Consider the following 16,092-nt stretch of genomic DNA (forward strand, 5'->3'; position numbering starts at 1 on the left):
ATATCAACATCTTGTCAAATTCTATTTTCCATTATTCCTACAGCGTGATCTTCGTCGTTACAGTATTAGCACTTCATATCACTGTCCTCTCATTACGTGTCCCAGATATTGTAACTTTCGTATTTTTATAGTGTTTATTATTTCGTATTCTTTTCCCATTTCTCGCAATACTTCCGTGCTCGTTTGTTGTGTCATATGCATATCTGATGTTGTTTAGCCGGTACCCAGTAGAATACCTTTTTCAGTTTCGTGCAAAGCTTCGATAAGTATTCTTTCAGAACAGAGATTGAAGATTATAGGAGACGAAATACAGCTTTGCCTCACAACACGCATAATCTTCACATATTCGGTGTGTTCACCTTCAACTCTGAGATTTGCGGTCTGATTCCAGTAAAGGTTTCTAGTATTTTCAGATTTAGGTTGTTAATTGTTGCTTCTGCTAGTATTTGCATCATCTTGGCGTGTTGTACTCGATCAAACGCTTTCTCGTAATCAACCAGACATGCGTATATGTCGCAATTGATGTCTGTGCATCTCTGCACCAAAGAAAAGGTGACAAATAAAATTGCACAGAATAAACAATACATTCAAATAACAAACTCATTGCTGTAGACCAAGATAGGAATTCATACAAAGCTTCGTATATACAAAACAAAAGCACAATCAATTACAACCTATGTCGCATAATGTTGGACTATATAAAAGAGAGAAAAAGAGAAAATAAAAACCTTGAAAGGAAAAAAGATCACGTCCAATTTCACGAGTGTGCAAAGAATTAAAAATTTAAAAAGGCGTGGTAAGAACGCCACCGTTCAGCGAGAGGAATAAAAAACAAGAAGGGGATAACAGAATATGAACAGGTTAAAGAAATATGGAATGAATACTTTTACTCAATCATAAATGAGAAAACGTAAAAAGATAATGTTGTTCTGAAGCTATTTACTTGTGGCATTTTTATAATCAACTATTTTCAATGGGAAATAAGCCACAATTTTACCAAGTCGGGTGTCGTTGTCAAAATAATACTAAATTAAACAAAAATGTTGTTGATTAGTAAAAAATTCTTCTAATAATTTATTTAATCTGACTTGCATTTGGTTGTCTTTTTAAAGACAGATCACATGCTATGATTTTTTGTGGCGGATATTCTTGAGTTGGGTTGATTTCATGTAATCAAATGAACTATCTTTTAGTAATGTCGTCCGAGGAACGCAACTCATCAATATTGGCAATATCATTTTAAAGTCTTCTACTTTAAAATGTATAATACATGTCTGAATTGCCGATATAAATGAGTCAGATTAAATAAATTATTAGAAGAATTGTTTACTAAGCAACAACATTTTTGTTTAATTTAGGTAGTATTATTTTGTATTTTGACAACGACACCCGACTTGGGCGTCGAAACGTTAATAAAATCAAAAAAATAAAATCAATGGAAAAAACCCAATAGTTGGCTGTATACCATAGTTTAAAAAACTCATACAGAAGTAAAACTTCAACTTGTATTCTGGTATAAAATCGTTTATTTAACAACTATCTAAAAAGTCATCCAAATGGATCGCAAAACGTTTTCGTTCTAATTCAGAACATCTTCAGTGCATTCTGCAGAGTAATTTGAAACTAGCACACCATTTAAAGTGGTAACCCCATAATATATGGTTTAAATATGTTATTTTAACAAAACATGATGACTACAAGTCGATGTTATTAGATATAGTAGAACACATGCTCAAAGGGCAACATGGCTCCCTGCTCGAAAATGCTAGGTACTTGCCAGTACAATGGGCACAGACCAACTGGGCAATCAGTATCTAATAACATCGACTTGTAGTCATCATGTTTTGTTAAAATAACATATTTAAACCATATATTATGGGGTTACCACTTTAAATGGTGTGCTAGTTTCAAATTACTCTGCATAATGCAGTGAAGATGTTCTGAATTAGAACGAAAACGTTTTTTGCAATCCATTTGGATGACTTTTTAGATAGTTTTTAAATAAACGATTTTATACCAGAATACAAGTTGAAGTTTTTACTTCTGTATGAGTTTTGTTAATAAAATCATTTTTTTGGTAAAATTATGGCTAATTTCCCATTGAAAATAGTTGATTATAAAAAGATAAGGAAGAAAGCAGCAAAAGCGATGAAGGGAAAGAAAAGGGTGAAGAGGAGGAGGATGAATAGCATATTAAGCTCGTTTGTTTGCTTAGTCGATGGTCTCCAATACACGCTATACGCAGCCTACGGCGTCTATTGGCGACAAACGGCTAAGTCGGTGGTCACTTCAATTCACCCCGTAATTTGAATTTCTTTTAGAATTACTCTTTTTTAACTATTTTCGGCTGTAAGATAGTTTTTGCCCTTCAAAGTTTATTGAAAGTAACAAAAATGAACAATTTTCCTACAGCGGGACGTTGTACGTCGCCTACCTACAGCATCTATAGCAGACCACAGCCTTTGAATCAAGACATCTAACCCCGTCAACAAAAAATACCACCAGTCATGCAGCTAATACAGGTGAAATATACTAAAAGACATATAAACCTAAACACCCATTAACAATTATTATATTTTGAAAATATTTTGTATAATTATACAGGTCATCATCATTCTCTTTGCCTTATCCCTATGCGGGGTCGGCTTTCCTAATTGCATTTCTCCATACAATTCTATCTTGGGTCATATCAACATTAATCCCCTTTACCAACATGTATTGCCTAATCGCCTCCCACCACGTCTTCTTTGGTCTTTCTCTCCTACTCCTTCCAGGAATTTTAACTATTTAGAATGGGAAATAAGCCACAATATTATTAAAAAATGATTTTTATTAACGTTTCGACGCCCAAATGGGGTGCCGTTGTATTGGGTGATTCCTTCCAGGAATCTGCACTTCAGCAATTCTTCGTATTGGGTGATTAGCGCCTCGACGTTGAAAATGACCAACCCATCTCAATAGCTCTCTCATTTTGGCATTAATTGGTGCCACACCTAGACTTCCCCTAATATACTCATTTTTAATTTTATCCTTTTTTGTCACTCCACTCATCCATCTAAGCATTTTCATTTCCGCCACATGTATTCGTTGTTCCTCTTTCTTTTTCACCGCCCAACAATCAGTTCCGGACATCATAGCCGGTCTTATGGCTGTTTTATAGAATTTCTCCTTCAACTTCATTGGAATTTTTCTGTCACACAGCACACCACTCGCTTCCTTCCACTTCATCCATCCAGCCCTAATTCTACTGCATGCATCTCCACCTATTTCTCCATTACTCTGTAATACCGATCCCAGGTACTTACAACTATTGCTTTTTACAATCAGTTCACCATCCAAAGATACCATTTTAGTTGTAGTAACTCCATCTTTAAAAGAACATTGCAAATACTCTGTCTTTGTCCTACTAAGTTTTAAACCTTTTTCCTCCAGAGCTTGTCTTCACTGTTCCAGTTTTTGTTCTAAGTCTCTTTCACTATTTCCTACTAACACGACATCATCAGCATACATTAAGCACCATGGAATGTTACCCCTGTAGTTTCACTGTTATCTGGTCCAAAACTAATGAGAATAAATACGGACTAAGCACCGAGCCTTGGTGCAATCCTACTTTCACATGAAATTTATGAGTCTCTCCCACACCTGTCCTAACACTAGTCGTTACTCCCCTCATACATATCCCTCACAATCTTTACATGTTCACCAGGGACTCCTTTCTTATTGAGTGCCCACCACAGAATCTCTCGAGAAACTCTATCATATGCTTTCTCAAGATCAATGAATACCATAAGAGCGTTTGTTTCTTTACTCCTGTATTTTTCCATCAACTGCCTTATAATGAAAATTGCATCTGTTGTTCATCTACCCTGCATAAAGCCAAATTGATTCTCGGATATTTCGGTCTCTTCTCGTATCCGTCTATCAATTACTCTTTCCCATATTTTCATGGTGTGGCTAAGCAGTTTTATAGCCCTGTAGTTTGTACATAGTTGTATATCTCCCTTGCTTTTGTAGACATGTACTAGTATACTGCTTCTCCATTCGTCTGGCATTTGTCCAACTTCCATAATTCTATTAAATAAACCTGCTAGCCACCTTGTTCCTGTCTCTCCCAATGCTCTCCATACTTCCCCAGGAATATCATCTGGTCCTACCGCTTTTCCTTTCTTTATTTTTTGAAGCGCTCGAGCCACTTCCTCGTTTGTTATTTTGGTGACCATTGCTGCTACTGTCTCCGTTGACTCTACAGGCTGTCTGTCAAATTCTTCATTTAATCTGTCAAAGTATTTTCTCCATCTCCTTTTGACATTCTTTTCGTGAACTAGTATTTTATTATTTTCATCTCGGATATATCTAATCTGATTAAAATCTTTTGCTTTCTTTGCTCTCTGTTTGGCTATTTTATATATCTTCGTTTCGTCTTCCCTGGTATCAAGTTGATCGTATAGGTTTGAATACGCTTCTGTATAATTATACAGGTAACGAAAGAAAATAGCAAACGCAAATAGCAAAATAAAAGAAATGAGCAACATTAAAAAAAACACCCGTCCTCTGTACTAGTTGACAATAAAAAAATTATTGTAAATGAGGACGAAATCAGAAGAGAATGGCAGCTGTATATATAATGCTGGCCACTCACTTACGGATATCGAAGAGGCCGGGTGACTGACAGGCAGTTAATTGAAGCCAAAATCACCATATACACGCAGTTTTCGTAAAGGCGTTGGCACGCTCGATTACAAAACTGCATGTGTGTGGTGTCTCAACTGCAGTTCATTAACTTAACTACTCAAATAACGGCCTTCAGTCCTGGCCTGCATGCCATGGCCTCTTCGATATCCGTAAGTGAGTGGCCAGCATAAGAGTTGTTTGAAAATTACAGAATAGCATTACCGAATTCTACCAAAATTCTACTGACGACCCAGAAATTATGAAATCAGATGTAGAACACGCTAAAAAAATGCTTATTCGAATTTTTGAAGATGGCGCACCTTACAGAAAAATCTGAAAAAATTAGATACAGATTTTGATAAAATACACAAAATAAAAAAATAGATCTGAATCCATTCTCCAAAAAAAGTTATACGCTTTTGTCCAAATCCATTTTGAGGTTATGTACACTCAACCTACAGAGGTGAGAGCACCCTAAATAGAATTCTATTTTGCTGACGTCACACAATCGAATTTCACAATAGGAGAATCGACGGTTGCTAGGCAACGTGACGTCACTAAAATAGAATTCTATTTGGCGTGCTCTCACCCCAGGTCTATAAAAAACAGACATGTTTTGTAAAAGCCTCAACCATGCGTGTGAATTTTTAGAAATTTTTAAATTCATTGCATCCCACTTAAAAAAATAAAAAATGACGTTTTGGGTGATGGAGAGAGGGGGAGAGTAGTGGAGGTATTTAGTCATTTAGAATGTAAAAAATGAAAAAAATTGAATTCTGGGAGTGAGGGCATTTTGCCTATCGTTACCAGGATACCCTTTAAATTGATAATAAACTTAAAATTTTTAGTGGTTATTAAATAAAAAAAAAAGAACAAAAAATGACAACCTAAACTGATATAACTGACATTTTAATCAGTTATTCGACGGTTAAACTGCAAAACCTCCTAAGTTAGTTTTATGTAACTTTAGAGGAGAGATGAAAAACATTTTGGCTTCTTTATGTAAGATTCAATTTATTCCTTTTGTGTGTGTAAGGTTCTTTTTAGGTAACGATTCTTCGTTTTAGGTAATATTGTTCTTTTTTTGTCAAAGAGCGACTTACGAGGTTTTGTAACTTAAAATCTTACTTTAGGTTTTTGTAGATGTCGCTAGTACCATTAAATTTAAATATTGACTTACAAGCTTTCGTAGTTTAAAAGATATGTGAGGGGATTAGATGCTAAGAGGTACAAGTGACAAAATATTGTAAACGGAGTTAAGTGCACAAAATAATACTAAATAGTATTAAAACTGTAGTGGGAAAGAGATACAGGTGAATTAAACTACTGGTGGCGACATATCGCAGGTTCTAGTTTGACTACTTACGAAATATTTAAAAACAGTTTGCGGCAAACAGGTATAACTTCACTTGTATCCTTTTGCCTGTAAGGTGTTGGATATTATTTTTGGTGATTTGTTTAGTATCTTTGCAAATCAAGCCCTTATAAAAGTATTCAAAATAAGTGAAATAATAACACAAAATGTACCAAGTAAGTTTTCATAAATAAAAATGTTTAATTTTTACGTAATTTTTCTTTTATTTTAGTTTAAGAATTCAAGAAATTCGCAAGGTACTTAAGCGGCAAACAGAAACAAGTGCAAAATTTGAAGCATAGGGTACAAATACGAACGTTTTTTTCCAAATTTCAAATATTTTAAATGAAAATAACTTTAAAAAAGCTTTTACAATTAGATAAATAAAAGGTATACCATTAATTCTAAATAAGTTTATAAGTAATCAATCTGCTGTAGAATTTACTATGTAAATTTAACTTTGACTTCGTTTTTCTCAATTGAACCATTTTATCACTTGTACCCCTTAGCATATAATCCCCTCATGTAAAAGTATAAACCAACAAAGTATAAAAGTAATAATGGACCAAAAATCGACTTACGAGGTTTTGCATTTTAACCGTCGTATTGCCTTTGTCAAGATAAGCCTGTATATCAAATTTTATTAAAACAAAATAATTTATAATGAGTGTTCTGATTTCTATGTCACTTAGTATAATAGAAACCCCTAAATAAACAATAAAAATCCATTTTTTGTAAAATCCTTTTATTTCTTGAGTCTATTTAGCAAGTACGTAAATTTATAAATTTTTTGTTTTTTTCTGCCATCGCCTACTAATAATCTATTACCAGATCTACTAGTGTCATATACACAGATGGTATATGTTTATTATAGAATATACTGTTAATTCCAGCTAAGCTAATCCATAAAATATAATAAAATATTAATAACTAAACTAATAACAAATTATTGAATATTATTTTTATTTTTTTATTGTATATTTATGATTTTTATTAGCATTTTTCTCTTGATACCTAACGGTACAAGAGGAACGATTATGTATTAGCATTTCTGCAATATATTACTTAACATTAAAGTAAATTTACGTTTTTTAATTAAAATTGCTTTTAAAACCTGTAGCTATAGCGCGGTTAGGTATTGTGATTGCAAAACTATAATTTTTAAGTCAAAGTTTTAAAGTTTTCAACCTAATAGAAATATTAAAAATATTTAAAAATATTCCTAAAATATATTTAATTGAAAATTTATTGGGACCTCCCCCAAAGTGGTAGACTCCCCCAAACGAAGCATTTAAGACCATTTTTAAGACTTTTGTAATCATGGAATACCCGAGTACAAAATTTCAGTTTTTCTTAATTTCATTTTTTTTAAGTTTTTTTTTAAATTTTTATAATAGTTGGAATTACCACTATTTCTATATTTTTAATAATAATTACAATAAATTACGAAACCAAATTTTGAATCTCATAAACTTTAATTGAAGTAGTAAATTTTGATTTATTTAAACAAAAATTACCACTGTAAATTATGGATAGTTGTACAATCAGTAAGATAGGTATTATTTGACCCCTTCGCTCCATCAAAAGAACTTTGATGAATTATTTTTCTCTCAATGAAAGTCTATTTACTAATTGCAGTATCCAAATTTGAATCAAAGTTTATAGATGAATAATGTGTAGTTGGAAAAGTATAAAGTAGAGAATTACTTGAATTGATCTATTACGTAAATATTTATATCCATATATAACACAAAAAAATATATTATGCATTTATAGAGAAAAATAGCATATTTTTCATAAAAATTTCTAAACGTTGTAATAAGAATCATAGCTCAGGCTGTATGCTTGCCCCCTTTAGGTAAATTAAATAATATTCTTATAATAAATCTACTGGGTGCCATCTTTTTTTAGATTGCTTGGGTCATTCTGAGCAAAAAACGTGATTTTTCTCTAAAATGGACCGTTGTCGAGTTATACGCGATTAAAAATTTGAAAAACGCGGAAATGGCCATTTTCGGTTAAAAATTACTATTATAAAAGTCAGAAAGTGACCAAATCAAAGTTTAAAGCCCCCTCTACACGTTCTTGAAGAAATTTTTGTAATTATTTTATTACAAACATGAACAAAAATTTCTTCAGGATCTTGTAGGGGGCTTTAAGCTTTGATTTGGTCATTTTCTGACCGTATAATAATACAAAATATACAGTGATGAGCGCGCTAATAACCGGCAAAATAGCTCAAAAGATGGAAAACATAATACATTGCGAAACAAAGAGATGAAACTAGTGGAGATGAAAATTATCGTCATAAACGTCTAAAATAACATTAAATTACATAGTTTCCCACCTTAAGACGTATCAGAAGAGTATGACAACTGTCAGTGTGACAGTAGATTATAAAATACTCCTGTCACAGACGTCTAAAGGTGGGAAACCATGTAATGTTAATTAATACGTTTATAACGATAATTTCCACCTCCACTAGTTTCATCTCTTTTTGTTTCGCATTGTATTATGTTTTCTATCTTTTGAGCTATTTTGCCGGTTATTAGCGTGCTCATCACTGTATATAATAGATATAATAATAATTTTTAACTGAGTTATTAAGCCTTGAAAATGGCCATTATCGCGTTTTTCAAATTTTAAATCGTGTATAACCTAATCACGTGAGACCTTTTTTGTTCAGAATGACCCAAAAAATCTAAAAAAAATTGTCCTGGGTGAAAAAATTGATATTTTGAATTTGTTTAAACGAAGTTGTTTGAAGAATTTTCCGATCGCGGTACCGCCTGGCACCCAGTGGTTTTGTTATAAGTACTTATTTTTGAGTAAGTTTGTGCAAAAAAAAAAACGAATCGGATTAGTAATTTAAGTACCTAACGGGGGCAAGCATACAGCATGGACCAAGCAAAAAGACGAAATTATTCTCTATGGTTGGGCCAAATGGAACAACTACTTCTGGTTTGCGGGTCTGCAGAACCAATAATAGAACCCCTTGTAAACCAAAAAAAAATCGAAGGTTTGATGAAGAATGTCATAAAAAAAGCTTAAAAACCTCAAGCGAAATAAATGGTTAGAGAATAGGAGGCCAGAAACATCTGGAATAATACCAAACATAAAAACAAGATGCGAAACTGTTGGAAATAAATAATAAGGACCACAGCCTCTTTGAATATGTAAAACAATGTAGTACAAAAAAACCACCATAACAATAAATAAAAAAGAGTGGGAGAAACACTTTTTAGGAATCTATAAAAAAAAAATAAGAAAAAAACCGGTGAAACTTACAGATCATATAATATAAACAATATATAAGTAACGTAAATTGTAAAGCTGTAACGATTAATAATTTCATTTGGGATGCTAATTTAGGGGGTCATTTTCACGATGTTTTTTACCAAAAAAGGGACCAACTTTATTTTGAGCGTAATTTGCTTAGTTTTGATGCTACGAATATTTTTTCGATAAAATACTTACTTTTTGAGTTATTGAAATGAACATTCTCGCTCGCAAAGTATTGACTTGGTGAAAAAACTATATAGAACAAAAGTTTCTTAGAATTAGTCAATTTATCCATTTCCGGATTTATTTTGAAAGTATATTTTTCACCCCCCCCCCCCCCCAAAGTAAAAGCAAACCTGGGCTCAAGTCCTAGAGTGAAGTAGAGGATAAGACAAAAAGAACCAAAATCCAAATTTTCAAGCAAATCCGTCGTGATGAGGAAAATACATTTAATTTGAAAACATCAAAAATATGTAATTTTAATTATGATCATTGTATATTATTCTAAAAATAGAAATATTCTTATGATCTTCCATTATTATCAGTATAAAAGATTTTTGTAAACATATTATATTGTTCAAAATTTTATTAAGAATTTTATAAACAAGGTGTATATTATTCAATGAAAGTGGTTAAAATAATAAACCACGTGATTTTTAATGCACATACTACTTTATAGTTTTTTACTACAAAAACACGCTTACGTCATTCAAGATTTCTGACGTCAGAGTATTGCCAAAACATTAGAATTTGACTTTAAATCATGGTCATATTTCTTGTTAGTTAATATATATATAAGTCTATAGTTTATTGTTTAGTGCGAAGCTAGTCATCATTATTTGTCAGAGATATATTTCTTTGTTTAAAAAAAAAGACGAAGTTTTCACTCTAATGGCATATAAAACAACATAATGTTACTCTACATCCCACCAGACTGAAAACAATGGAAATCTTCTCTGGTTACACCTCCGAGGCTTCTACAATTTGCAAGCCATACGGATGCTGAGACTAAGGAAGATGAAGGAATTTTACAATTTATAATTCACGTCCCATTTATAATTCAGCGCGGTAAAGTTCCAACGAGAATGGTTCCCTTCGTACTCCAATCAGAGTAAACATGTAAATCAAAAATGAATAACCATTTTCAATTTCGTTGCAAAACGAAAATACAGCCGCACCATATTCTAGTCCAATCAGAGAGTGCAGCAAGTACCTCTACCGGTTTCGAAATTTCTTAGTCTCTCATCAGGAGACACATATGCTGCTCTCCCTGATCCAACCAAAACATACCCCGGCTTGCAGTCCCGGATTGCAACGAACGAAATGGCATAGAAGCCCTAGCGACAATTGCTCTAGCAAAAAACTGCTCTAGCAGTTGCCGCTAGGGCATCTATGCCATTTCGTTCGTTGCAATCCGGGACTGCACGCCGGGGTTTGTTTTGGTTGGATCAGGGAGAGCAGCATATGTGCCTCCTGATGAGAAACTAATAAGTTTCGAAACCAGTAGAGGTGCTTGCTGCACTCTCTGATTGGACTAGAATATGGTGCGGCTGTATTTTCGTTTCGCAACGAAATTGAAAATGGTTATTCATTTTTGATTCTTTGGTTTTGTTTAGAGCACAAATAATATATATAATTATTTATTCTAATTAATTATGTAAATCGGTTTTCATTACTGGCCGAAATATATTAATTAACAACAATACCTACTTATTATCATAATGTATAATCAATCAAATAGATCATTTAATATTTTAAGGCTAAATATGGCAGATGCATGTATGTACTGAATAGTATTTAATAAGAATAAAATAATGTATTATAGGTATAGCACGAGATTGTTTATAAATAAATAAAAGCTTTGGAAAAGTTATAAAATATGTATTGTCTTAAATGATTTATAATGTGTATCAATCTTACACACTCCATAACGATACGGTTTCGTTATTTTTTAGTACTTGAGCTTTTAGTACAGGTATAATAATAATACAGGACTAGATGCAGTACGCCCAGAATAGAGACCAGTGGAGATTAACAGGGCGTTTAAGGAATGGGCGTTTAAGGCTGATTAGATTAGATAGATAATAATAATCGAATAAAAAATTCATTCGCTAGTTGAGGAACTTTATTCTTTATTTTAGTATTTTTATTTCAATAATTATACTTTGATATTTTTTTATTTTTTAGTGTTAGGTTAGGCTAGTAATATAAATAGATAATAGTAAAGTACCTGTGAATACATAGGTAATTTAGATAGAAAAAAAACCAAAGCTTATATTTCTTTATAATCTCGTGATATAGGAATATTCTACTTGTATCAAATACTATTCAGTACATCCATCTGTCATTTTTAGCTTTAAAATATTAAATGAACTATTTTAGTGATTATACACTATTAGACAAGGCGAAAACGGCGGGTTCGTTCGAAGAAATATTCCCATGAGATTTTTTTGCATAATCACATTCGTAAGACACCCCAGAATAAGGTTCAAGAAGTCGCCCACGCGAAAAGTGGTCCAATTTGTTTAACAATTTTTTTAATCAAATTGCAAAAATCAATATTTTCGGCCCGGACAAATTTTTTTTAGATTTTTCGGACCATTCTGGACAGAAAAGGTCTCTTGTAATTTTTCTCTAAAGTTGATCGTGTTCGAGTTATAAGCAATTTAAAATTTGAAACACGCGAAAATGGCCATGTTTAAGACTTAATAATTCGGTTAAAGATTATTATTATGAAAGTCAAAAAGTGACTAAATCAAATTTAAAGCCCCCCCTCATGATCCCGAAGAAATTTGTGTCATTAATTTATTACTAAGCAGTTATTTTTATTTATTAATAATGAGCGGTAAGATCGTATTGATGCGGCTGTAAATGTGAGTGCGAGTGAGATGCGCCATTGAACTGCCTGAATGGCATCTCTTTCGCACTCATCATGGACGGCCGCCTAATACTTGCATGGCGCTCATTATTTTTACTTAAAAATAACAGCTTAGTACTCAAATAATGACAAAAATTTCTTCAGGATTTTATAGGTGGAGCTTTATACTTTGATTTAGTCACTTTCTGACTTTCATAGTAATAACTTTTAACCGAGTTATTAAGCCTTGAAAATCACCATTTTTCGTTTTTTCAATTTTAAAATGCTTTTACCTCGAAAACTATCAACTTTAGAGAAAAATTATAAGAGACCTTTTTTATCCAGAATAGTCCAAAAAAACCTAAAAAAATTGTCCGGGCAAAAATATTGATTTTTGCAATTTGATTAAAAAAAATTGTTAAAAAAAATTTGGACCACTTTTCGCGTGGGCGGCTTCTTCAATCTTATTCTGGAATGTCTCACGTATGTGATTATGCAAAAAAACCTCATGGGAGTATTTTCTCCAAAGAACCCGCCGTTTTCGCCTTGTCTATATGATAATATGGTTGTTAATTAATACATCTCAGCAAGTAATGAAAACCGATTGACATTATTAATTAGAATACACAATTATATATATTATTTTGTACAGTAAACAAAAACAAAGAAAAATATCTCTGAGAAGTATTAATGCCTAGCTTCTCACTGTACAAAAACATGGCCATGATTAAAAGTCATATTCTAATGTTTTGGCAATGCTCTGACGTCAGAAATCTTGAATGACGTAAGCGTATTTTTGTAGTAAAAACACTATACATTCTTAGTTTTTTTGGGTCTGTCGTATTTCATCGAGTTACTGCCATCGCGACCTGTTATTATTTCGAAGAATAGGCGAACAACCTCAACTATTTTTCTAATACAAATGCACAATATTATACAAGTACAAGTGCTTGAAAACAATGCAGTTTCTTAGCTGAATGTCCCGAATCCACTGTTACCTGTTGCTGGTGCATAGAAATAAAGTTAATGCAATATTAAATATAAGCGGCACACCTGGTATTTTGATTTACATATAGGGGTGATTCCATTTCAAACGACTCGATTTTGGATCCAAAAAATTTTTGGGTCTCCGATCTGTCTGAAACTTGATGTAAAGCTTCTGCGTAACATAAAAATAAGACATGTAAGCCAAAACAGTCGTTTTTTTCCTTGAGTGTTTTAAATATCATTTTTAGCGATTTTACAGTGGTTTGGTATTTGTTTAAATAAATTTGTATATTTTATCATAAAGTATCGATGGAAGAAATAATGTGTCAACAGAAGGGACTCAAAAATGTCATACAGCATTAAAACAAGTCATTTTGATGTTTTCGATCAAATTTTAGTGTAGAAAACGTTAAAAGGCAACTTTTTACATTTTCCTTAATTCCCAAAATACATATCCTTCGATTTGGCAGAAAATTTGCCTACAGGTAGCCAAAATAAAGGACTTTAAGTGGTTAAAGCGATTTTTATTATTTTACAATAAAAAAAAATTACATGCAATAATATCAGAGTCAAAAATATATGGTCCAGTCGGGATAGCATTTGACTTTGCATGCCGAGGTGCCCAAAGTGTTATTTTTCTAATCTTTAAGGGGGGTCAATAGTAGTTCAAATTTAAAATCTCGAATGAATTCCGCCGTTGCGTTAGACTCCATCTTGATTTTAAAGGATAACCGTTTTTGCTCAATATCTTGCCATTTTCAACTTTCGACACAAAGTGTGGAGACCGAAATTGTTGAAAATACGATTTGCTATAATTCCTTTTATTGCAATTTTTTTTTGTGCGGTCGATATTTTCCGAGTTAAGGGGGAAATAGTGACAGTTAGAGCATAATTATTAAATTATCCCGTTTACTATTAGTTTTACGACAAAAATGTAGCTATACAAAAATGGGGGAGAATTAAATTTTTTACAATTTTGACCTTTAATTTTTTTTGCTAAGATCTGATTGGTTTTATAGTAGTTGTTTTTGTTCAATATCTCCGCCATTTTCAACTTTTTGACAAAAATGGTAAAAACTCAAAATTGTTCCAAATAAATCGCATTTAAAATATTTGTACAATTTACAATAATTATTATTACAATTTCTTTTTAACCATTTTTTTCCTGCAGCCGATATTTTCTTCTATTTAGTAGTTGAATTGTAATTACCGTAGACGCCTATATTTTTGACTCTGATATTATTGCATGTGCAACTTTTTTTATTGTAAAATAATAAAAATTCTTTAAACCACTTAAAGTTCATTATTTTGGCTGTGTTCTGTGGGCAAATTTTAAGCCAAATCGAAGAATATGTATTTTGGGAATTGAGGAAAATGTAAAAAATGTTTTAACGTTTTATATACTAAAATTTAATCGAAAACATCAAAATAACATGTTATAATGCCGTATAATGACATTTTTGAGTCCCTTCTGTTGAAATATTATATATCCATTAATACTTTATGATAAAATATACAAATTTATTTAAATAAATACCAAATCACTGTAAAATCCCTAAAAATGATATTTAAAACACCCAAGGAAAAAAAACTACTGTTCAGGCTTAAATGTCTTATTTTTATGTTACGTAGAAGCTATATACCAAGTTTCAGACAAATCGGAGATCCTCAAGTTTTTGTCAGTTGTCAGAGTGATTTGACATGGAATGTACCATAGAAAGATCAATAAATAAACTAAAGCTTTTAATCCCTGTAGAAGAAAATATATCTCTCATTATTCTAAGCAAATTTTGATACAAAGTTGAAATATAGAAGGTACATTTATTTAAGAAAGTTTGATCGTTATATAAAATACTGCGAATTCCTGCATCATTCTCTTACTAAAATCACAAGTTGCTACAAAAAATACTGTTAAATTACCCAACATACGTTTGCAGACATTTTTTTTCTTTGTCATTATGTAAATTACTATTTGAATTTATGTTTTAGTCCATAGTTTTCTCATATTTGTTTAAAAACAAAACTACAAAAATCATCGTTTTTTTTTACTTTAATCGGGAATTGCAGTCATCACGGATCGTTTGTCGTATCAGTACTAGACTGTTTTAGTCCATAGTTTTCTCATATTTGTTTAAAAACAAAACTACAAAAATCATCGTTTTTTTTACTTTAATCGGGAATTGCAGTCATCACGGATCGTTTGTCGTATCAGTACTAGACCAGGGCGAATTTGTAAAAATATTAGTACATTTGAATGTTGAGAGGTGACTCATATTTTTTGCAGAAATTGCTTGAAAATACCTCATATAATATTTGAGTTATCCTCCCACTCAAAAAGGTCCGGAACAATGTTTAAATAATCAAAATGTCAAAAAATGAAGGAAAAATTCGATTTTTTTAACTTTGTAACAATTACAACTTTAAAAGTATTCATTTCCCAGAAAAGTTGCACTAACATAAAAATTGAGTAATTAGATTTCCTACAATGCAGGATTAGTTATAAATTTTAAAAATTGTCACCCTTGTTGCAAAATAGCAATAATTGCGAAGAAAAAACATAAAAAAAAAACAAGTATTCGCATTTTACGTTTTTCAATTATTTATGCTACACTTAGGACCTTCATATTTCACCCAGAAAAACTTTATGATATAATAACAATACTGTTAATTTCATTAAGATGGATGTAATACATTTTGCAATCCAGCTTTCGCAAAAAAAATTAATTTTTTCAAAATATTGCAGGACTGAAAATAAAGCAGAGAGCAAGTTGAATTTTTTTTACATATAGAAGAATACTGTTCCCTTCCCTAGAAGAATACCTTTGATAATGATTTGATAAATCTTAATTTTTAGTACATTTCGATATAAATAAATAAATTTGTTTATTGCAAAATAAAAACACATACTCTGTCCTTTGAAATAATACTTTTTTAGCAAAAA

The sequence above is a fragment of the Diabrotica virgifera genome, chromosome 5, assembly GCF_917563875.1.
Source record: "Diabrotica virgifera virgifera chromosome 5, PGI_DIABVI_V3a".
Taxonomy (NCBI): Eukaryota; Metazoa; Arthropoda; class Insecta; order Coleoptera; family Chrysomelidae; genus Diabrotica; species Diabrotica virgifera.